At 36.8% G+C, this 26,276-nt stretch overlaps 1 long non-coding RNA gene across 2 annotated transcripts in view; it reads left to right on the forward strand.

The window, feature by feature from the left end:
• The window catches only part of LOC113092641 (uncharacterized), a 46,895-nt gene extending 22,332 nt beyond the window's left edge, over positions 1–24,563 (forward strand). For both annotated transcript variants that reach the window (XR_003287615.1, XR_003287614.1), the window contains one exon: positions 23,190–24,563. This is a non-coding gene — a long non-coding RNA (uncharacterized LOC113092641). The remainder of the gene's footprint in view (positions 1–23,189) is intronic.
• The last annotated feature ends 1,713 nt before the right edge of the window (positions 24,564–26,276 follow it).

The following is a 26,276-nucleotide window of genomic DNA, read 5'->3' on the forward strand; positions in this document are numbered from 1 at the left end:
TCACTGATCACACATCAATTATCAATGAGCCCTGACCCGGTAATAATCATATATGTTGGTTTAACTTGTCAGTGTGAATGAAATCTAAGTATTTATTTGTATTTTAAACGATTTAAAAGTGAAACTAGAAGAGAGTCTCCTCTCTTTTTTAGTAAGGGAATTGCATCTGTAAGGGCGCTATTTCTCTCAGACAATGGAAGTCTAAGCACATATACTCAAACAGAGGGACAGAGTGAGATGAGATGTTTGACAGGTTTTTTTTTTTTTTCTGTTATCCATACAGTGTTGTAAAGTCTTGAAACTATGCATATTTCCTCAGAATGACTTTTTCATCTGTATGAAAATATTATTCGACATGTTTGGAAGCTGCAATTTAAAAATACAATACAATTAATGATTCCCTTTTTACGGTCATTTAAAAAAATCACCACGGCGAAACCATTCAAGCTATCCAAAACCCATTCGCAATTTAAGTTCCTCAATGTTTTTTCAACATGTAGACAAAGTTTGGTGTATCAAGCGTACTGCTCCTCTGAGAACTATGCATTAATTCACAGCAGAATCTTCCCAAAAATCCATATTCAATTCAAAATAGCCAACTTCCTGTTGGTCGTAGCTGATGACTGTAAATTAGAAAGTTGTCCGTGTTTCTCATTTCTCGCCATAATTTCAACGCCTCGCCACGAGCAAACCATTCGAGATATCAAAAATCCCCTGGCAATTTTTCATCCCCAATGTCTTGAGATCATGTTGACCGAGTTTGGTGGCAAACGTGTAAAAAACCTATGACAAGTATTTCAAATTCCAGAGCATGCGCTTTTTACATAACTCTAAATAGCTGACTTCCTGTTGGGTGGAGCCTATGACATGCAATACAACAGTTGTTCGGCACGATGAGATCTATGTGTACTGAGTTTCATATGAATATGTGCAAGTATGTGTGAGCTATACATCAACATTTCTGACTGTGATCCAGGGGGCGCCGTAGAGCCCCTGTGCCACGCCCAGGTCCCAGCCTCTGCAGGCTCCTAAAGGCCACAGATTCCAAAGTGTGCGCAAATTTTCAAGAGTTTTTGAGCATGTTAAGGACCCCAAAAGCCCCCAAAACTTTGACGACAAATATGAATTCTAAACCCTAAATAGCCAACTTCCTGTTGGGCGGAGCCTATGACATGCAATACGAAAGTTGTTTGGATTGATGAGATCTATATGTGTACCGAGTTTCATACATCTACGAGCAAGTATGTATGATATATGGCCCTCAGTATTCCAGGGGGCGCTGTAGAGCCCCTGTGCCACGCCCGTGTATCAGTCTCTGCCCGGCCCTAATGGTCGCAGGTTCCAATGTGTGTGCCAATTTTCAAGACTTTTTAAGCATGTTAAGGCCCTAAAAGCCCCCGAAACCTTGGAAAAAAATTAGAAGAATAATTAATAATTAAAGCTGCAAGCAGCGATGAACGGGCCCTCGCACCCGGGCTCACCAGCATCGTGTGGCTTTAGTAAAAAGGTGAACGTTGAGAAATATCCATTTAATGTCCTAAATATAAGTGGAATATATCAAAGTATATCCCATATATGTGCCAATCTTACCGTTGCCAGCAGGTGGCGCTATCATTATAATGGAATATTGGCCTTCAGATGTGTTCAGGCCAGGACTCTTATCAAACATGTGAAGTTTGGGGAAGATTGAACATTTTATGCTTGAGTTACAACAACTTCTCTTGCTGTGGCAAGACATCAAATTTTGTCATGGCGCCATGGAAACGCCCTTTAACAAAAACTCAAGATCTCCAAAGATTAGACTGACCACAAAATATATGTTAATCTCAAAAAAATTATAGGAGTAGTTTGTCGCAGCGTAAAACATGCCACTTCCTGTTGCCAATAGGTGGCGCTATGACTATAACTGAATGTGGGCATGTAGATCTGTTAAGGGCAGAAGTTTTATCTAACATGTGAAGTTTGGGGCAGATTGGACATTGTATGTCTGAGTTACAGCAACTTCCTTTTTCATGGCGAAACATCAAAATTTGTCAGGCCGCCATGGACACGCCCTTTAACGAAATCTAAAGATCTTCGCAATTTAACATCGCAAAGGGCTTAAGATTACACTGACCAGGTTTGGTGTTGATCTGAATAAATCTCTAGGAGGAGTTCGTTAAAGTACAACCCCTGAAAATGGCAAAAACAACGCCAATTTTGCAGAGAAAATTCTAAATAACTGACTTCCTGTTGGGATTCGGATTTCCTACCAAGAGACTTTTTTGTAGGTATTGGTGTGTTACATGTGTATACCGATTTTTGTACATGTACGTGAAATATAGCTCGAGGCGCACTCTGTTGAAAGTGTATAGGTGGCGCTATCGAGCCATTTTGCCACACCTGATGGAATTTTGGCCTTCAGATGTGTTCAGGCCAGGACTCTTATCACACATGTGCAGTTTGGGGAAGATCGGACATTTTATGCCTGAGTTATAACATCTTTTATTCCCATGGCGGGACATCGAACTTCGTGACGGCGCCATGGACACGCCTTTTAACAAAAACTCAAGATCTTCACAACTTAACATCGCACAGGCCTTTAGATTAGACTGACCACAAAAAATACATTGATGTCATAAAATTTCTAGGAGTAGTTCATCGCAGTGTAAAATATGTCACTTCCTGTTGCCAATAGGTGGCGCTATGACTATAACTGAATATGGGCATGTCAATCTGTTCAGTTCCAGAGTCTTATCAACCATGTGAAGTTTGGGGCAGATTGGACATTGTATGTCTGAGTTATAGAAACTTCATTTTTCATGGCGAATCATCGAAATTCGCCAGGCCGCCACGGACACGCCCATTAACGAAAACTCAAAATCTTCGCAATTTAACATCGCAAAGGCCTTTAGATGACGCATACCAAATTTGGTGTTTATCTGAATGAATCTCTAGGAGGAGTTCGTTAAAATACAACGCATGGAAATGACAAAAATGACACAAAATTTGCTCATAAAATTAAAAATAACCGACTTCCTGTTGGGTTTAGAATTTTGGTCCAAGAGTCTTTTTTGTAGGTATTGGAGAGTTACATGTGTATACCAATTTTCATACATGTACATGAAACGTAGCTCGAGGCTCACACCGTTGAACGTGTATAGGTGGCGCTGTTGAGCCATTTTGCCACACCCACTTCTGAAACCCATATCATATGTACATTTTCGTCGGCTCTGAGGTGTGTGCAAACTTTCATGACTTTTTGAGTATGTTTAGGCCCTCAAAAATGCGATTCATTATGGAGAAGAAGAATAATAATAATAATAATAATAATAAACGGAGCAATTCCAAGAGGGTCCTCACACCATCGGTGCTCGGGCCCTAATAATTAAAGCTGCAAGCAGCGATGAACGGGCCCTCGCACCCGGGCTCACCGGCAGCGAGTGGCTTTAGTTAATAGGTGAACGGTGAGAAATATGCGTTTAAACTCATAAATATAAGTAAAATATATCAATGTTTATTCCATATATGTGCCAATCTTCCTGTTGCCAGCAGGTGGCGCTATCATTATAATGGAATATTGGCCTTCAGATGTGTTCAGGGCAGGACTCTTATCGAACATGTGAAGTTTGGGGAAGATTGAACATTTTATGCCTCAGTTACAACAACTTCTCTTGCTGTGGCGAGACGTCAAATTTTGTCATGGCGCCATGGACACGCCCTTTAACAAAAACTCAAGATCTCCACAATTTAACATTGCTCAGGCCTTAAGATTAGACTGACCACAAAAAATACATTAATGTCAAAAGATTTCTAGGAGTAGTTTGTCGCAGCGTAAAACATTTCACTTCCTGTTGCCAGCAGGTGGCGCTATGACTATAACTGAATATGGGCATGTAGCTCTCTTAAGGGCAGAAGTCTTATCTAACATGTGAAGTTTGGGGCAGATTGGACATTGTATGTCTGAGTTACAGCAACTTCCTTTTTCATGGCGAAACATCGAAATCTGTCAGGTCGCCATGGACACGCCCTTTAACGAAACCTCAAGATCTTCGCAATTTAACATCGCAAAGGCCTTTAGATTTAACTGACCAAGTTTGGTGGTGATCTGAATAAATCTCCAGGAGGAGTTTGTTAAAGTACATCCCCTGAAAATGGCAAAAACAACGCCAATTTTGCAGAGAAAATTCTAAATAACCGACTTCCTGTTGGGATTCGGATTTCCTACCAAGAGACTTTGTGGTAGGTATTTTGTAGGTATCTACCAATGCATTTACTAATGTTAAAAAATGAGACATTATTTTAATTTGTTACCAAATCCTTAAGTAATTAAAAGTGTTTTGTTATAAATTTATTGACCTATAAGCATTTGTGAAATAGTTCTGCTTGCATCACAGCTTGGTCGTCATCTGTGAGCTGAACAGTTTTACTGTTACATCCATGAGATTATATAAATTCAGATTAATGTCAATCACAGGGTGTCAGAGGTCAGTATCAAATGAGTTTGAAATTATGGACCCACTTTATATTAAGTGGCCTTAACTACTATGTACTTACATTTTAATTAATAATTTAGTACAATGTACTTATTGTGTACATACATGTTTTTACATTGTACAAAAACTACATGTAATTACATCTGTATTTAATTTCTGTAATTGCATTTATAAATACACTGTTGACCCATACTTTACACCTTAACCCACCCTTAAACTTACCCATACCTCCAACCCTCTCCCTAACCTTACCCCTATCCCACCTCAATAGCAGCAAAAGTGTTTTAAAATACAATATGAACACAATAAGTACATTGTACTTATTTTTTTATGTAAGTACATAGTAGTTAAGGCCACCTAATATAAAGTGGGACTAAAATTATTATTTGCAGCACAAATAAGTATTTTTAGAATTTTTTTTTAATCACTGAAACTGTCAGAAAAGGATAAGGCCTAAGATATTTCTTAAGCTGTAATGAAAACAGCACAATTAGCAACAACAACAACAACAAAAACAATTTAAAATAATATTTTTTTTTCTGGTGATTAAAGAGATGTTTAAGTCCCTCTCTCTCTCCCTGTCTGTCTGCCACTCAGCTCATGCCCATCCCCCACTCACACTCACACACACACACACACACACACACACACTCAGTCAGCACACATACATTCCTCAAACAGAGGGACAGAGTGAGATGAGATGTCTGACAGTTTTTTAATTTTCTTTTAATCATACAGTGTCGTAAAGTCATGAAACTATGCATATTTCCTCAGAATGATTTGATCTCTGTATGACAAAATGCTTTTAAGTGTTTGGAAGCTGCAATTTAAAAATACAGGACAGTTAATGATTCCTTTTTTGACTGTCATTTCAAAAAATCACCACGACAAAACCGTTCAAGCTAACCAAAATCCGTTTGCAATTTAAGTTCCTCAATGTTTTTGCAACATGTAGATAAAGTTTGGTGAGTATAGTGAACTTTTCCTCTGAGGAGTATGGATTAAATCACAGCTCAATTTTTTTTCAAAAATCCATATTCAAATCAAAATAGCCGACTTCCTGTTGGTCATAGCTGATAACTGTGAATTAGAAAGTTGTCCATCTTGATAAGAACAATATACGTACCGAGTTTGGTGTCTGTAGCTAAAACTAACCCCCCCACTTTTGACAAAAGGTGGCGCTATAGAGTGCCTCTTCCACGCCCTTGTAAAAGCTTTTTCCATTGTCTAGCTATCAATAATACTGATGTGTTTTGAGTTTCATGTAAATCTGAGGTTGTTATCTGCCTCAAAATCACCATAACAGAATATTCACGTTTGACACGTTGCCATGGCAACAATATATAAGATATCAATATTCCCACAACAGGTTTACATCGGCCATGTTTTGTCATTATTCTGATGAAGTTTGAAGCAAATCGAGTAAAAATAAGATGCTGAATTCAAAGCATTTTGAAAATGACTCAATTTCCTGCTGCCAGTTGGTGGCGCTATAACGTTGACTCTTAATAGTCACATGTATACGATCGGTATCATACTTCGAACAAACCGATGAAGTTTGATCAAACTCAGGTTATGTATGTGGATGTTATTAGGCATTTCCTGTTTCTAATTTTTTGCCCTAAATTCAACGCCACGCCACGGGCAAACCCTTCGAGATATCAAAAATCCCCTCGCAATTTTTCATCCCCAATGTCTTGAGCTCATGTTCACCGAGTTTCGAAGCAAACGGTTGAAAGTCCTCAGAGGAGTATTTCAAATTCCAGAGCATGCTTTTTTTAAACAGCCCTGAATAGCTGACTTCCTGTTGGGCGGAGCCTATGACATAGAGCGCAAAAGTTGTTCAGCTCAATGAGATCTATAAGTGTACTGAGTTTCATATAAATACATGCAAGTGTGTGTGAGCTATGGTTTAAGGTTTCTGACTGTGTTCCAGGGGGCGCTGTAGAGCCCCTGTGCCACGCCCGGGTCCCAGCCTCTGTGGCGTCCTGATGGCCGCAGGTTCCAATGTGTGTGCCAATTTTCAAGAGTTTTTGAGTATGTTAAGGCCCCCAAAAACCCCCAGAAGGTTCATAAAAAATAAAAATAATAAGAAGAAATATAGCTGCAAGCAGCGATGGCGGGCTCAAGCCACCAATGCCATAACCCCCCCGTGGCATCAGGTAAACTGTGCCCAGCGGGCACATGCATTCACAATATCCCTCTGGCAGTGAGGTTTTAAAGGATACGGCAGTTAAAGGGTTAATCCGAATCATCTAGACTTTAAAATCACATTCACAGAACAATATATATATATATATATAACTTTAGTAACACTGTACAATAAGATTTCATTTATAAACATTATGTTAACACGAACAATATTTATATAGCATTCATTCATGTCAGTTAATATTCCAAACTTAAACATGAAAAAAATAGTTTTATTGTGATTTTTTTCCAAGTACATTTTACCAATTCCAAACCATATCAATCTTAATAACTACCATTATTTTTTATTTAATCATTTATGAGTGCTATACAATAGTCCAGGAAAGCTGGAAGAGAAAAACACCTTATATTCATATGTGTAGAATTATTAGGCTTGTTTTCTTTTACAGATGAAATGCGCTAAAATAGAGTTTTAACTCAAACTGTAAAGTCGAAAATTATGAAATACCCATGAGAAATATCAAACACAAATGCAATACAGAAATGGATAAGTTAAGACTTGACCATTGTACAAAAAATGCTGACTGGGTCATGAGGTCAGAAAAGAAGAAAAAAAACAGGTCAAGAAGAACTGACAAAAAGAATTACAAAATAATTAGGAATTAATGTGAAGATTAATTTTTAGTCAATTCTGCAAGACAGACTTTCAGGAAAGGAGGTGGAATAAAAATGAGCTCCTAAATCTTAATCCCAGATTCTGGAAGATATATTCCTCAAACCATCGGACAAGAGGAGGTGGTGCTGGTCCTTCACGAGTCACTCTAATCTGTTCATTAAGCCTATATATAAAGTCTTAATATATAGTATTTCACAATACTTCATGGTATTCTAATTAAATCATTTTTTGGAATCTTAAGTCTCTCAGAGCCTGACACCGAGTAATTCTGGAGACTCCAGGAAAGTGGCAGTTCTGTAAAATGTTGGCGCTGGAGACTAAATGCACCCTGATAGATTCACACCTAATTCACTTAACACACACACACACACATTACCCACAGTGACAGTGGAACTGAGTGACATCAGATGTATGATAGTTTTTTAATTTTCTATCATCCATATAGTGTTGTATAGTCATGAAACTATGGTCATGAGACCAGTCATTCTGAGGAAATATGCCTCAGAATGACTGGTCTTCTATGTGTACATTTTTTTGAAGTGTTTAGAAGCTGCACTTTAAAAAAATAAAAAGACATTTACTGGTTCCTTTTTTACTATTATTTCAAAAAATCACCACGACAAAACCATTCAAGCTATCCAAAATTCATTCACACCTGTTGTGTAAGATTAATTCTTTAAACAGTGGTAAAAGAGGATGTGGTGCTGAACTTTCAAGAGTCACTCAAAACGTATCTGTCCATAAAGCCTATAAAGAATTATTCTTAATATACAGTTCACAATACTTCAGCATGTTATTCTAATTAAGCGAGGGTCATTTTATCAGTAAAATACATACAATTCATTTTTTTTTTTTTTTTTTAAGATTTCTATAAATGATTTAAATCATACTCGTTTCTACAATAATTATTTAAAAGTAATCCTATAGCTCCCTCTGGTGACCATTATTGGTACTAAGAATTGCAAGCTTGATTTATAAGTTATGATAGTTTTAATTTTATGCTGGCTCTTGAAAATGATAAAGCTATGAAACTTACTGTGCTTCCTTCAAATGATGACTTCTACTTATATAAAAAATTATGAAGAGTTTGGAATGAAAAAATTTAAAGATATAGTAAAATAACTATTGTATTTTTTTATGTTACTTTAATAAATCTCTATGGCAACACCATTTAAGCTATCCGAAAACCTATTCACAATTTAACATCTCAGTATATTGGCATCATGTTGAAAAAGCAGTATGGAGTAGTATGAGGAGGAGTATGAATTCATTTACAGGCTGATTTTATCATAAATCCACAATAAAATTTCTGAGTTCTGTATCAATCTGTGTTGTTGTTTGTTTATTTTTATCTTTTATTTTTCATAGGAAGATAACTGACCCTTTACTCTCCTTTTTAATAAATGTGCTTATAAACCAAGGACAAGCTATTTATAGCTGTATTTATAAACTGCTTACTACTGACTATTAATGTTGGGACAAGGCTTTATAAAGCATGAACTGACTATTTACTAATGAGTGCAGTTATTATAAAGTGTTATCAATGCATTTGCTAATGTTAACAAATTAGACATTATTTTACAGTGTTATCAAATCCTTAAATGACTCATAAGCATTTGTGAAAGTTCTGCTTGCATTACAGCTTAGTATTGATCTGTGAGCTGAACAGATTTACTGTTACATCCATGAGATTATGTAAATTCAAATAAATATAATGTCACAGGATGTCATAGGTCAGTATCAAATGAGTTTGAAATTATTATTTGCAGCACAAATAATTTTTTTTTTTTAGGATTTTTAAAAATCCCTAAAACTGTCAGAAAAGGATAAGGCCTAAGCTATTTCTATGTGAGTGGCTAAATTTATTTTTGTTTTTATAATTGTAATACACAAACTATGAAATTATACAAAATGTATAAAAAGGTAAATAAATAAATACGCACACATTAAAAAAGCAGCCAAGTCGAATGAGTTTCCTTTTTTATATAGATTAAAATTGAAGACAGAAAGACAGCTGTTTTCGTTTATATTCGCCAAGCTATTTTGAAATAATCTTGTCCGTGATGTGTTCGTTCGTACGACGAAATGCAGAAACCTGCAGCTCGAGAGAAATGTTATTCTGCCAGTCGCGCTTTCAAATAGTCTTGCACACTTAAACTGGTCACAAACACCTGCATTTAGCTCTTGTTGTGTTACAATGGGTTTATTGTGTGCATTTGTGATAATATTTTATTTAAAAAAGCTCTTAAACAAGAATAAATTCGTTTGTTTTGAGCTCGACACTGTACGCGCTGATCGGAGCGGTGATTTCAGATAGGCAGCCACAAATATTTAATTTTCACACAAACAGTTCAAAAACATCTTAATTTAGCTCTTGGTGTGTTCTAATTGGTTGATTGTGTGATATCGCTGTAATAATTTATTTTTAAAAGCTTTAAAACAGGAATAAATTCGTTATTCTGAGCTCTTTACTCCAGACGCTTGTGATCACAGCGGTGATTCATCTCTCCTATTTCTCACGTATCTCTGGCCAGAAATAATTTATCCTTGAGCCCTGAACCGGTAATAATCAGATATGTTGGTTTAGCTTGTCAGTGTGAATTAAATCTAACTATTTATGTGTATTATTAACCGATTTAAAAGTGAAAGTAAAAGTCCGGTAATTGCACCTTTAGGGGCGCAATTTCTCTCAGACAATGGAAGTCTGAAGCACATATACTCAAACAGAGTGACAGAGTGAGATGAGATGTCTGACAGTTTTTTTATTTTCTGTTATCCATACAGTGTTGTAAAGTCGTGAAACTATCCATATTTACTCAGAATGACTTTTTTTCTGTATGAAAAAAGGTTTGGAAGTGTTTGGAATTTAAAAATGCAGGACAATTAATAATTCCATTTTTACTGTCATTTAAAAAAATCACCACGACAAAACCGTTCAAGCTATCCAAAATCCATTGGCAATTTAAGTTGTTTAAAATGTTTTGGCATCATGTAGACAAAGTTTGGTGTGTATAGTGTTACTCTCCTCTGAGCAGTATGCATTAATTCACAGCTAAATGTAAAAAAAAAATCCACATTCAAATCAAAATAGCTGACTTCCTGTTGATCGTAGCTGATGACTGTGAATTAGAAAGTTGTCCGTCTTGATAAGAACAATTTTTGTACCGAGTTTGGTGTCTGTAGCTAAAACTAACCCCCCCACTTTTGACAAAAGGTGGCGCTATAGAGTGCCTCTTCCACGCCCTTTTAAAAGCTTTTTCCATTGTCTAGCTATCAAGAATACTAATATGTGTTTTGAGTTTCATGTAAATCTGAGGTTGTTATCTGCCTCAAAATCACCATAACAGAATATTCAAGTTTGACACGTTGCCATGGCAACAATATATAAGATATCAATATCCCCACAACAGATTTACATCGGCCATGTTTTGTCATTATTCTGATGAAGTTTGAAGCAAATCGAGTAAAAATAAGATGCTGAATTCAAAGCATTTTGAAAATGACACACTTCCTGCTGCCAGTTGGTGGTGCTATAACGTTGACTCTTAATAGTCACATATATACGATCGGTATCATACATCGAACAAACCGATGAAGTTTGATCAAACTCAGGAAATGTATGTGGATGTTATTAGGCATTTCCTGTTTCTCACTTTTTGCCCTAATTTCAACGCCTCGCCACGGGCAAACCGTTCGAGATATCAAAAATCCCCTCGCAATTTTTCATCCCCAATCTCTTGAGATCATGTTCACCGAGTTTGGTGGCAATCAAGTAAAAAACCTATGACAAGTATATCAAATTCCAGAGCATGCTTTTTTCAAACAGCCATGAATAGCTGACTTCCTGTTGGGCGGAGCCTTTGACATAGAGCGCGAAAGTTGTTCAGCTCAATGAGATCTACAAGTGTACTGAGTTTCATATAAATATATGCAAGTGTGTGTGAGCTATGGTTCAAGATTTCTGACTGTGTTCCAGGGGGCGCTGTAGAGCCCCTGTGCCACGCCCGGGTCCCAGTCTCTGTGGCGTCCTGTTGGCCGCAGATTCCAATGTGTGTGCCAATTTTCAAGAGTTTTTGAGCATGTTAAGGCCCCCAAAAACCCCCGGAAGGTTTAATAAAAAATAAAAAAAATAATAAGAATAAGAATAATCCTTAGAAGAACAATAGGGCTCTTCGCCCCTTCGGGCTTGAGCCCTAATAATCCTTAGGGGAACAATAGGGCCCTGCGCCCATTGGCTCGGGCCCTAATAAGAAACGGAGCAATTCCAAGAGGGTCCTCACACCATCGGTGCTCGGGCCCTAATAATAATAAACGGAGCAATTCCAAGAGGGTCCTCACACCATCGGTGCTCGGGCCCTAATTAAAGCTGCAAGCAGCGAGGATCGGGCCCTCGCACCCGGGCTCACCGCCAGCAATCGGCTTTAGTTAAAAAAGGCGAACGGCGAGAAATATGCATTTAAAGTCTTAAATATAAGCAGAATATGTCAAAGTCATTTATATGTGCCAATCTTCCTTTTGCCAGCAGGTGGCGCTATCATTATAATGGAATATTTTCCTTCAGATGTGTTCAGGCCAAGACTCTTATCGAACATTTAAAGTTTGGGGAAGATCGAATATTTTATGCCTGAGTTACAACAACTTCTCTTCCTATGGCGAGACATCAATTTTGTCATGGCGCCATGGACATGACCTTTAACAAAAACTCAAGATAGTCTGGCCACAAAAAAGACATTAATGTCAAAAAAATTCTAGGAGTAGTTTGTCGCAGTGTAAAATATGACACTTCCTGTTGCCAATAGGGGACACTATATTTCTTTGTTGTTCTGTCCTTTCATCTGTTAAGGGTGATTTACAATGACAGGGCTGCTCACTGCATTCACCTTTATTTATATAGTGCTTTAAACAAAATACATTGCGTCCAAGCACTGAACAACATTCATTTGGAAAACAGTATCTCAATAATGCAAAATGATAGTTAAAGGCAGTTCATCATTGATATACAGTTATGTCATCTCCGTTCAGTTTAAATAGTGTCTGTGCATTTATTTGCAATCAAGTCAATGATATATCGTGTAGATGAAGTGACCGCAACTAAGCAAGCCAGAGGCGACAGCGGCAAGGAACCGAAACTCCATCGGTGACAGAATGGAGAAAAAAACCTTGGGAGAAACCAGGCTCAGTTGGGGGGCCAGTTCTCCTCTGACCAGACGAAACCAGTAGTTCAATTCCAGGCTGCAGCAAAGTCAGATTGTGCAGAAGAATCATCTGTTTCCTGTGGTCTTGTCCTGGTGGTCCTCTGAGACAAGGTCTTTACAGGGGATCTGTATCTGGGGCTCTAGTTGTCCTGGTCTCCACTGTCTTTCAGGGCAGTAGAGGTCCTTTCTAGGTGCTGATCCACCATCTGGTCTGGATACGTACTGGATCCGGGTGACTGCAGTGACCCTCTGATCTGGATACAGACTGGATCTGGTGGCCACGGTGACCTCGGAACAAGAGAGAAACAGGCAAATATTAGCGTAGATGCCATTCTTCTAATGATGTAGCAAGTACATAGGGTGTTATGTGAAGTGTTTCCAGTTCCGGTTTACCTAATTAATGCAGCCTAAAAATCCTTTAACGGATTTGGATATTAAAAGCATATTAGTATGTTATGTGTATGCCAGGTTAAAGAGATGGGTCTTTAATCTAGATTTAAACTGCAAGAGTGTGTCTGCCTCCCGAACAATGTTAGGTAGGTTATTCCAGAGTTTAGGCGCCAAATAGGAAAAGGATCTGCCGCCCGCAGTTAATTTTGATATTCTAGGTATTATCAAATTGCCTGAGTTTTGAGAACGTAGCGGACGTAGAGGAGTATAATGTAAAAGGAGCTCATTCAGATACTGAGGTGCTAAACCATTCAGGGCTTTATAAGTAACAAGCAATATTTTAAAATCTATACGATGTTTGATAGGGAGCCAGTGCAGTGTGGACAGGACCGGGCTAATATGGTCATACTTCCTGGTTCTAGTAAGAACTCTTGCTGCTGCATTTTGGACTAGCTGTAGTTTGTTTACCAAGCGTGCATTTGTTAACTGTGTCTTACAAGCGGTTTTTAAAAGTAAAAATTACTTCCATTTCAGTCTCTTTCAATATAAGTGTTTATATAAATGTTAATTAAAGCTTAGTTGAAATATTTTAATAGATTATTAATAATAATTTTTTTAATTACATTTTTATTTTAAGATTAGTTTATGTACTGTGAAATAACATAAAAAAAATTTTAATGAAAGGAATAACTAACATAAAAAAGATTAATAAATGATCTGAAAAATAGATTGTTCATTGTTAGTTCATGTTAGTTAATGCATTAACTAATGTTAACCAAAGAGAGCTTATTATAAATTGTTGCAAAACACTTTTCATGATCTATAACCATTTTTAAAAATACTTTTACTGATCTATAAACATTTCTGAAATTATTATATAAAACTATATTACCAGTAAAATTCATTAGCTTTTTAAAATACATATTATTTTACTTGGAAAGATTTTTATAAATGATTGAAATGCTGTATACACGTTTCTAAAACAATTATTTAAAAGTAATCCTATAGCTCCATCTGGTGGTGGCCATGATAGGTATTACACACTGCACGTTTGGTGTTGCTATCTAAACCAGTCCGAATGAAGCGTCCCTAAATGGAGCGCGAGAACAGGACAGACTGCATATGCCTATGCAAGGCCAGGTTCACAAGCTCTATCTATAATGCATATTTTTTTCAGAGCCCATGTTAATGGATCAGAGCATTCACACTGCACATGGTAAAAGATGTGAACAGAAAAGGTTAGAAGTAGAAAGGTGTGAAAAGAATGAATATCTAGCGCATGAGCATAGAGAGAGTTGTGAGTGCACAGGACACAGTTTGAGCAGAGGAAACGGGTTTTAAGTGCACGCACGCTCTCCGAGCGAAAGCAGCATATATCAGAGGACGCGTGTCTGGTTTTGTGAGAAAGTAAAGGAAATGTGAATGCAAGCGGAGAGATTCATGCTCGTGCATTATTTTAATGTGTTTTTGCGTTACAATAACGCGCTCTCACTGCTGCGTCTGCACCACATACACATACTGTATACACTCTGCAAACAGTGAACCTGTATAATGAATAACAAATCTATTTCAACACCTGAAGCATCGCTACAATGAGCTCTATGACCAATGCATGACAAGAAGACATGCCTAAAAATTCAGCACTCCTGAATATGAGCTTTTCACTTCCAGCCTTCAAGGACAATTATATCACTCATAAATCATGAAATACCAAATTATAGTATTTATTAAGATTGATGTGATTTGAAATTGGTTAAATGTGCTTGAAAAAAAAATGTAATCAGAATATCAACATGCCTTATTATTATGGACTTTGTGAAAAAGCATTTTTAACGATTTTATTGATCTATAAGTATTTGTAAAATATTTTTGCCTGCATTACAGCTTAGTCTTTATCTGTGAGCTGAACTGTTTTACTGTTAAATCAGCAAGATTGTGTAAATTCAGGTCATGTCATGTCACAGAATGTCTGTCATAGGTCAGTATCAAATAAGTTTAAAATTATTATCAGAATAAAAAAATATATATACAAGTCAACGTGTATGTATTTTTAAAATCTTTTTTTATTTTGCAATTAACATAATTTTTAATCTAATTATATAAAATAATTTTGTTTGAGCCCTACAAATTGTACTAGTTGTTTTTTTTTTTTTTGTCCCTAAAACTGACAGAAAATGATAGAGAGATTTCTTAAGCTGTAATGATGAAAAAAATCACAACAACACACAATAACTGTTTTTCTGGTGATTAAAGAAATGTTAACTCTCTCTCTCTCTCTCTCTCTCTCTCTCTCTCTCTCTCTGTCAGGCAGGCCCTCAAGCACCCCTCCCCCCCCCCTCCTTTCCCTCACACAGAGAGAATGCCAGAGGGTGAAATCAGATGTCTGACAGTTTTATAATTTTCTTTTAATCATACAGTGTTGTAAAGTCGTGAAACTATGCATATTTCCTCAGAATCGCATGTTCTCTAAATGAAAAATAATTTAAAAATACAAGACAATTAATGTTTCCCTTTATAATTTTATTTCAAAAAATCACCACGGCAAAACTGTTCAAGCTATACAAAATCCATTCGCAATTTAAGTTCCTCAATGTTTTTTCAACATGTAGAAAAAGTTTGGTGTGTATAGTGCACCTCCCCTGTGAGGAGTATGCATTAATTCACAGCCGAATTTGCCCAAAAATACATATTCAAATCAAAATAGCTGACTTCCTGTTGGTCGTAGCTTTTTACTGTGAATTTGAACATTTTTGCCCTAATTTCAACGCCTCACCACGGGCGAACCGTTCGAGATATCAAAAATCCCCTCGCAATTTTTCATCCTCAATGTCTTGAGATCATGTTCACCAAGTTTTGTGGCGAATGGGTGGAAAACCTCAGAGGAGTATTTCACATTCCAGAGCATGCTTTTTTTAAACAGCCCTGAATAGCTGACTTCCTGTTGGGCGGAGCCTATGACATAGAGCGTGAAAGTTGTTTGGCTCAATGGGATCTATAAGTGTACTGAGTTTCATATAAATACATGCAAGTATGTGTGAGCTATGGTTCAGGATTTTCTGAAGGTGTTCCAGGGGGCGCTGTAGAGCCCCTGTGCCACGCCCGGGTCCCAGTCTCTGTGGCGTCCTGATGGCCGCAGGTTCCAATGTGTGTGCCAATTTTCAAGAGTTTTTGAGTATATTAAGGCCCCCAAAAACCCCTGGAAGGTTAAAAAAATAAATAAAATAATAAGAATAATCCTTAGAGGAACAAGAGGGCCCTGCGCCCATTGGTGTGGCAAGACATCAAATTTTGTCATGGCGTTATGGACACGCCCTTTAACAAAAACTCAAGATCTCCACAATTTAACATTGCACAGGCCTTTAGATTAGACTAACCACAAAAAATACATTAATGTCAAAAGATTTCTAGGAGTAGTTTGTCGCAGCGTAAAACATGTCACTTCCTGTTGCCAGCAGGTGGCGCTATGACTATAACTGAATATGGGCATGTAGATCTGTTAAGGGCAGAAGTCTTATTTAACATTTGAAGTTTGAGGCAGATTGAACATTGTATGTCTGAGTTACAGCAACTTCCTTTCTCATGGAGAAACATCGAAATTTGTCAGGTCGCCATGGAAACGCCCTTTAACGAAACCTCAAGATCTTCGCAATTTAACATCGCAAAGACCTTTAGATTTAACTGACCAAGTTTGGTGTTGATCTGAATATATCTCTAGGAGTAGTTTGTTAAAGTACAACCCCTGAAAATGGCAAAAACAACACCAATTTTACAGGGAAAATTAAAAATAACTGACTTCCTGTTGGGATTTGGATTTCGTACCAAGAGACTTTTTTGTAGGTATTGGTGTGTTACATGTGTGTACCGATTTTTGTACATGTACGTGAAAAATAGCTTGAGGCGCACTCCATTGAATGTGCATATGCACTCCGTTGAAAGTTTATAGGTGGCGCTATCGAGCCATTCTGCCACACCCGGTGGAATATTGGCCTGCAGATCTGTTCAGGTCAGGACTCTTATCACACGTGAAGTTTGGGGAAGATCGGACATTTTATGCCTGAGTTATAACATCTTTTATTCACATGGCGAGACATCGAACTTCGCCATGGTGCCGTGGACACGCCTTTTAACGAAAACTCAAGATCTTCACAACATCGCACAGGCCTTTAGATTAGACTGAACACAAAAAAGACATTGATGTCAAAAAATTTCTAGGAGTAGTTCGTCACAGCGTAAAATATGACACTTCCTGTTGCCAATAGGTGGCGCTATGAATATGGGCATGTCAGTCTGTTCAGGTTCAGAGTTTCATCAAACATGTGAAGTTTGGGGCAGATTGGACATTGTATGTCTGAGTTATAGCAACTTCATTTTTCGTGGCGAATCATCGAAATTCGCCAGGCCACCACGGACACGCCCTTCAACGAAAACTCAAGATCTTCGCAATTTAACGTCGCAAAGGACTTTAGATTAGGCATACCAAATTTGGGGTTGATTTGAAGAAATCTCTAGGAGGAGTTCATTAAAATACAACACATGGAAATGACCAAAATTACACAAAATTTTCTCATAATATTAAAAATAACCGACTTCCTGTTGGGTTTAGAATTTTGGTCCAAGAGTTTTTTTGTAGGTATTGGTGTGTTACATATGTGTGCCAATTTCCGTGCATGTACGTGAAACATAGCTGGAAGGCTGTTGATTTTCTTAGTATAGGTGGCGCTGTCGAGCCATTTTGCCACACCCTCTTCTGAATCCTATATCAGACGAACATTTTCACCAGGTTTGACGCATGTGCAAAGTTTCATGACTTTTTGAGCATGTTAAAGCCCTCAAAAATGCGATTCATTCGGGAGAAGAAGAAGAAGAAGAAGAAGAATAAGCAAAGCAGATACAAGAGGGTCCTCGCACCTCAGTGCTCGGGCCCTAATAATATTTTTTTTCTGGTGATTAAAGAGATGTTTAAGTCCCTCTCTCTCTCCCTGTCTGTCTGCCACTCAGCTCATGCCCATCCCCCACTCACTCACACACACACACACACACACACACTCAGTCAGCGCACATACATTCCTCAAACAGAGGGACAGAGTGGGTTGAGATGTCTGACAGTTTTTTCATTTTCTTTTAATCATACAGTGTTGTAAAGTCATGAAACTATGCAAATTTCCTCAGAATTATTTGATCTCTGCATGAAAAAATGCTTTTAAGTGTTTGGAAGCTGCAATTTAAAAATAAAAGACAATTAATGATTCCCTTTTTTACTGCCATTTCAAAAAATCACCACGACAAAACCGTTCAAGCTAACCAAAATCCGTTCGCAATTTAAGTTCCTCAGTGTTTTTGCAACATGTAGACAAAGTTTGGTCAGTATAGTGAACTTTCCCTCTGAGGAGTATGCATTAAATCACAGCTCATTTTTTTCAAAAATCCATATTCAAATCAAAATAGCCGATTTCCTGTTTGTCGTAGCTGATGACTGAATTAGAAAGTTGTCCGTCTTGATACGAACAATATAGGTACCGAGTTTGGTGTCTGTAGCTAAAACTAACCACCCCACTTTTGACAAAAGGTGGCGCTAAAGAGTGCCTCTTCCATGCCCTTTTTAAAGCTTTTTCCATTGTCTAGCGATCAATAATACTGATATGTGTTTTGAGTTTCATGTAAATCTGAGGTTGTTATCTGCCTCAAAATCACCATAACAGAATATTCAAGTTTGACACATTGCCATGGCAACAATATATAAGATATCAATATCCCCACAACAGATTTACATCGGCCATGTTTTGTCATTATTCTGATGAAGTTTGAAGCAAATCGAGTAAAAATAAGATGCTGAATTCAAAGCATTTTGAAAATGACACATTTCCTGCTGCCAGTGGGTGGCGCTATAACTTTGACTCCTAATAGTCACATATATGTGATCGACATCATACAAAAAACAAACCGATGAAGTTTGATCAAACTCAGGTAGTATATGTGGATGCTATTAGACACGTCCTGTTTCTCATTTTTCGCCATAATTTCAACGCCTCGCCACGAGCAAATCATTCAAGATATCAAAAATCCCCTGCCCATTTTTCATCCCCAATGTCTTGAGATCATATTGACCGAGTTTGGTGGCAATCTACTAAAAAACCTGTGACAAGTATTTCAAATTCCAGAGAATGCACTTTTTACATAACTCTAAATAGCCAACTTCCTGTTGGGCGGAGCCTATGACATGCAGTACGAAAGTTGTTTGGATTGATGAGATCTATATGTGTACCGAGTTTCATGTGTCTACGTGCAAGTATGTGTGATATATGGCCCTCAGTATTCCAGGGGGAGCTGTAGAGCATGTTAAGGACCCCAAAAGCCCCCGTAACGTTAGAAAAAAAATAAAATAATAATAAATAATCCTAAGGAAAACAATAGGGCTCTCGCCCTCCAGGCTTGAGCCCTAATAATACGAAGAATAATAATAAAAAATAATCCTAAGGAAAGCAATAGGCCTCTCGCCCTTTCAATCACCTTTATTTATATAGTGCTTTAAACAAAGTACATTGCGTCAAAGCACTGAACAACATTCATTTGGAAAACAGTGTCTCAATAATGCAAAATGATAGTTAAAGGCAGTTCATCATTGAATTCAGTTATGTCATCTCTGTTCAGTTTAAATAGTGTCTGTGCATTTATTTGCAATCAAGTCAATGATATCGCTGTAGATGAAGTGACCCAACTAAGCAAGCCAGAGGCGACAGCGGCAAGGAACCGAAACTCCATCGGTGACAGAATGGAGAAAAAAACCTTGGGAGAAACCAGGCTCAGTTGGGGGGTCAGTTCTCCTCTGACCGGACGAAACCAGTAGTTCAATTCCAGGCTGCAGCAAAGTCAGTTTGTGCAGAAGAATCATCTGTTTCCTGTGGTCTTGTCCTGGTGGTCCTCTGAGACAAGGTCTTTACAGGGGATCTGTATCTGGGGCTCTAGTTGTCCTGGTCTCCACTGTCTTTCTGGGCAGTAGAGGTCCTTTCTAGGTGCTGATCCACCATCTGGTCTGGATACGTACTGGATCCGGGCGACTGCAGTGACCCTCTGATCTGGATACAGACTGGATCTGGTGGCCACGGTGACCTCGGAACAAGAGAGAAACAGACAAATATTAGCGTAGATGCCATTCTTCTAATGATGTAGCAAGTACATAGGGTGTTATGTGAAGTTTTTCCGGTTCCGGTTTACCTAATTAATACAGCCTAAAAATCCTTTAACGGATTTGGATATTAAAAGCATATTAGTATGTTATGTGTATGCCAGGTTAAAGAGATGGGTCTTTAATCTAGATTTAAACTGCAAGAGTGTGTCTGCCTCCCGACCAATGTTAGGTAGGTTATTCCAGAGTTTAGGTGCCAAATAGGAAAAGGATCTGCCGCCCGCAGTTGATTTTGATATTCTAGGTATTATCAAATTGCCTGAGTTTTGAGAACGTAGCGGATGTAGAGGAGTATAATGTAAAAGGAGCTCATTCAAATACTGAGGTGCTAAACCATTCAGGGCTTTATAAGTAATAAGCAATATTTTAAAATCTATACGATGTTTGATAGGGAGCCAGTGCAGTGTGGACAGGACCGGGCTAATATGGTCTTACTTCCTGGTTCTAGTAAGAACTCTTGCTGCTGCATTTTATAAATAAAGCATTACAATAGTCTAACCTTGAAGTCATAAATGCATGGATTAACATTTCTGCATTTGACATTGAGAGCATAGGCCGTAATTTAGATATATTTTTGAGATGGAAAAATGCAGTTTTACAAATGCTAGAAAAGGCTTTCTAAGGAAAGATTGCGATCAAGTAGCACACCTAGGTTCCTAACTGATGACGAAGAATTCACAGAGCAACCATCAAGTCTTAGACCGTGTTCTAGGTTATTACAAGCAGAGTTTTTAGGCCCTATAATTAACACCTCTGTTTTTTCTGAATTTAGCAGTAAGAAATTACTCATCTAATTTTTTATATCGACTATGCATTCCATTAGTTTTTCAAATTGGTGTGTTTCACCGGGCTGCAAGGAAATATAGAGCTGAGTATCATCAGCATAACAGTGAAAGCTAACACCATGTTTCCTGATGATATCTCCCAAGGGTAACATATAAAGCGTGAAGAGTAGTGGCCTTGGTACTGAGCCTTGAGGTACTCCATACTGCACTTGTGATCGATATGATACATCTTCATTTACTGCTATGAACTGATGGCGGTCATATAAGTACGATTTAAACCATGCTAATGCACTTCCACTGACGCCAACAAAGTGTTCAAGTCTATGCAAAATAATGCTGTGGTCAATTGTGTCAAACGAAGCACTAAGATCCAATAAAACTAATAGAGGGATACACCCACGATCAGATGATAAGAACAGATCATTTGTAACTCTAAGGAGAGCAGTCTCAGTACTATGATACGGTCTAAATCCTGACTGGAAATCCTCACATATACCATTTTTCTCTAAGAAGGAATGTAATTGTGAGGATACCACCTTTTCTAGTATCTTGGACAGAAAAGGGAGATTCGAGATTGGTCTATAATTAACAAGTTCTTTGGGGTCAAGTTGTGTTTTTTTTTTCCTTTGGGCTTGAGCCCTAAAAACAGAGCTGATACAATAGGGTCCTCACACCATCGGTGCTCGGGCCCTAATAAACAAAGCAGATACAAGAGGGTCCTCGCACCTCGGTGCTCGGGCCCTAAATATTCAGTTATAGTCATAGCGCCACCTATTGGCAACAGGAAGTGACATATTTTACACTGCGACAAACTACTCCTAGAAATTTTATGACATCAATGTCTTTTTTGTGGTCAGTCTAATCTAAAGACCTGAGTGATGTTTAGTTGTGAAGATCTTGAATTTTTGTTAAAAGGCGTGTCCATGGCACTGTGATGAAGCTCGATGTCTCGCCATGGGAATAAAAGATGTTATAACTCAAACTTCACATGGGGGATAAGGGTCGTGGCCTGAACAGATCTGAAGGCCAATATTCCATCGGGTGTGGCAAAATGGCTCGATAGCACCACCTATACACTTTCAACGGAGTGCGCCTCGAGCTATGTTTCACGTACATGTACAAAAATCGGTACACACATGTAAAACACCAATATCTACGAAAAAGTCTCTTGGTACAAAATCCGAATCCCAACAGGAAGTCAGTTATTTAGAATTTTCTCCCCAAACGATCTTCCCCAAACTTCACATGTTCAATAAGAGTCCTGGCCTGAACACATCTGAAGGCGAATATTCCATGATAATGATAGCGCCACCTGCTGGCAACAGGAAGATTGCCACATATATGGAATATACTTTTATATATTTCACATATATTTATGACTTTAAATGCATATTTCTCACCATTCACCTTTTTACTAAAGCCACTCGCTGGCGGGGAGCCCGGGTGCAAGGGCCCGTTCATCGCTGCTTGCAGCTTTAATTATTATTATTATTATTATTATTATTATTATAAAGTTCTGATGAAACATGACAACACATCACATTTCAAAGAATTGCTGAACAATTTAAAAGTTAAATATTGTATTATTTTAAAAAAAATATACAGTATATTTGCATGAATCTGGTGGGCCTTGGTTTAAGCAGGATAGACTGGATTTTCATTATGTTTGCAGCAGTTTTTGGTATAATGGTGTAACATTACAACATAATGTGCATTGATTGCTATGCTTGCTATGCTTTACAGTAGCATTTTATCCTGGTGAGTAATAAAGTGACCAAGTAGCTTGTGTAGTGTAACTTTTTTATAAATTAAATTAATGTACTGTATTTTAGTAAAATAATATTTTGAGAAGATTACTACATAATATATTTGGAATAAATATGATCCATTAATTACCATTTAAAATATTTTTTGTCTAATATGTTTATAATTAGTGTAGTATTTAAGGCGTAAGTATAAAAAAATATATATTAATAAATGCAAGCAAGTACTGAATTTAACTCGAGATGTAACATGTTTAAAATAGTGTTCGAAAAAAGGCAACCAATTGCATTCAGCAAAACTTTTTATTGTATAATATATCCGGTGAGGCAATAGGTAAGTTAATCTGAATGGTATATTCATAAAAACTCATTCAACTCCATACATAGAGAGAAAGATTGCAGAAACTGCAGACTAAAAAACTGTTTAAAAAAAATAAACGTTTATGCTTATGCCACCTTGGATCAGAGGCCATTATTGGTACCTTATTTTTTTTTACCTGGCCACCAGTTATTTTCTTCTCCGCTTCAAACTGACTTTTATTATTGAATTACATATTGTTTACTCTTTCAGGTTTTTGGCAGAGTTTCATGAGGACTTCTTTCCAGAGTCTGCATATGTGTCTGCAATGGAAGCACATTACAGCATGAAGCAACCACGCTCAGTCTTCTAAGAATCCTTTATAGAGAGAGTTTATTTTGTGCTGTGTTCTTCTGAATTTCTGGTCCACCCCTGACACTGAATGTTCTTCTACTTGCAAATTCTATAAATTTCCTTTAATTGTTTCACCTGTCCATTTGTAACTGTTCATTTGCAGTGCATAACAAAACTTTCATGACAATCTTTTTTTTTATTTTTTATGGTTTTACTATTTTAAAGCATTTTGAATACAGTTGTGCAAAATGATAATTTTCTTGTTTTCTAATTTTTCTGTGGTATATTCTGTATAGTATATACCATTACCTCAAACAAGTATTTGTGTTTTTTTTTTCTATCCAAAATGGAATGACTGACTACATTTGCCTTGGTCATACTTATTTTGCTTGTCCTTTCCATTTCCTTCCTCTGTATGTACTTAAACAAGCAATTGTGCAAAAGCCAGATGTTTGTTGCACATTTGTACATTTTTGCCACCCAGAATTGTAGTAACATTGTTAATAATGCATTTTTTTATTATTATGAGCTCCACTGATAATTGCTTTGTCATGCATTTACTCATAAAAAGATATTTGCTTTATTGTACATTACTGTATATAAAGTTATCTGTGGTAAAATATTTCATCTCTTTTCTTTGTGTGAAAATAGGACAAGTCTAGATTTTAAAAATATTTTATCCCATTAATTATAATGATTAAGTTGATTATTTACATGTTCCTTTTTCTGTATATTCTATGGTGTATTGTATATGTCTATCAAAGCCACTGTCAATTATTATGGTGGTGCTTAATTATTCAATATATTATTCAAACATTTGTTTACAGTGTTTAAATGAGAGATTGGTATCAGGAAAATTTGTGTTTTATTGGCATTGATTTCAAAAGTTAAACAATTATTTAATTATAGAATGTGTAAACATTAAGATGTCGCTTTTATTACTGAATTTGTATTAAACAAATCTAGATTGACATGTCCATAGGTTTGTCAACACCTGTGATGACAAGAAAGGCTGTGCCCCCATTACTTATTTAAAATTTTGTGTCTCATTGGAGATGCTCTAAGCTTTCTGCAGAGCAGCTGCCAAGCAAAACTATGGAATGCCAAAGCTTCCACAAAAATGTATAAATATACAAGGAAATATAAAAAGAATAATAAATGCATAAATCCACAGAGAAATGCAAATAAATAATTATTTTTATTTATGTTTTCTTATTTATGTACATCCCCAATTCCAGAAAAGTTGGGACATTTTGTAAAATGCAATAAAGTCAAGAATCTGTGACTGGTTAATTCTCTTTAACTTTTATTTAATTGACAAAAGTACAAAGAAAAATTACAAAGTTTTGTAAATAAAAACTAATTTATATTTTAATGGCTGCAACACACTTAAAAAAAAAAAAGTTTTAACAGAGGCAAAATAAAATGTAATTAAACATTTTTTCTCTGTATACTTCAATGTTAACAAATTAGAAGCTGTTGCTTGTCGTTTCCCTTCAATAAAATATGTGGGGAGAGTGAGTCAATGACGACACAATTTTCTTTTTTGGGTGAACTATTCCTTTAATGTTAATAAAATAAAAAATGCAAAGAGAAAAATAACTTTTTTTTTTTTTGCACCAAATAGTATTGATAACAGTATCGATAAGTATCAGTTATCAGTATCGATAAAATATAAACAATTACCATCCCTATGCATTTGTACTCTGGTTACATAGTCCCACTCTTGATCGAGCTTTTTGTTGGCGCTGCGGAATTAATATACTGCAACCATAGACTGACTGTGACATACATGCATTACCGCTGCTCCCAGTGGGGCACCATCCCAATTGCTAAAAAAACACTTTCGTTTTTTATATATGTTAACATATGGGTGATTCTCCAAGGCGAGCGTGATTTCACCAAGTACAATATGTTCCTGGATCAAAATCCCAATCAACTAATCAGAATTGAGATATAACTTTTTGGGAAATATCTGTTTTAGGCTTACAACCAGAGTTAGGTGCTTCTACACCCTTGTTAATCAGCTATCATTTCCCACTGATTTTGGGAATAAATTATGGGTAGGGTTAGGTTTAAGGGTAGGGATTGGGTTAAGTCTATATTTTTGGACAATATTGATCCAGGATCATCAGAAGATGTTGTTCCAGGAACATGTCTTACTTGGCAAAATCAGAGTGACCTATTCTCCAACTGTGGTACATTTTCTGTCCTTGACAGAAAATATAAAAATATATATATAAAAAAAACACTTCCACTTTTTTCACACTTACTACATGTGTAGTGGAACCTATATATATATAAAAAAATCTTTGTTCAATTCTGTTGTTTCATATAAAATAGGAGGCATTTTATATGCGTTTTTTTTACTATTTTGCCTCTATCCCTAGGCCAGACTTTGGGTCTTCAACCTTATCTCACTTACAATTGAATACTGATATAATTTTACATTCAAACAGAAAGTATGCATTATAACCCAATTAATTTAAATCAAATATTATGTATATATATATATATATATATATATATATATATATATATATTTTTTTTTTTTTTTTAGTTTGACATATTTTAAACATCTTGAACACTTGTCCCTTGGGTTCACTGTCATTTCCACACCTCTGCATTAAATGTAATCCCAGGCTCAGTGCTCTAGATTTGTATACTCCGTAAAGCACATGGCTAAATGAAAGAATGGTCCCAGCAGAGGTTATTAAATTGGAGATATATCAAGGTAAATATGAGAAATATGAGTATGTTTATTGTATGTCAATTCTGGACCACTCATCAATCAATCACCTTTATTTATATAGTGCTTTAAACAAAATACATTGCGTCAAAGCACTGAACAACATTCATTTGGAAAACAGTGTCTCAATAATGCAAAATGATAGTTAAAGGCAGTTCATCATTGAATTCAGTTATGTCATCTCTGTTCAGTTGAAATAGTGTCTGTTTTTATTTGCAATCAAGTCAATGATATCGCTGTAGATGAAGTGACCCAAC

Source organism: Carassius auratus, unplaced genomic scaffold (genome assembly GCF_003368295.1).
Source record: "Carassius auratus strain Wakin unplaced genomic scaffold, ASM336829v1 scaf_tig00214711, whole genome shotgun sequence".
Taxonomy (NCBI): domain Eukaryota; kingdom Metazoa; phylum Chordata; class Actinopteri; order Cypriniformes; family Cyprinidae; genus Carassius; species Carassius auratus.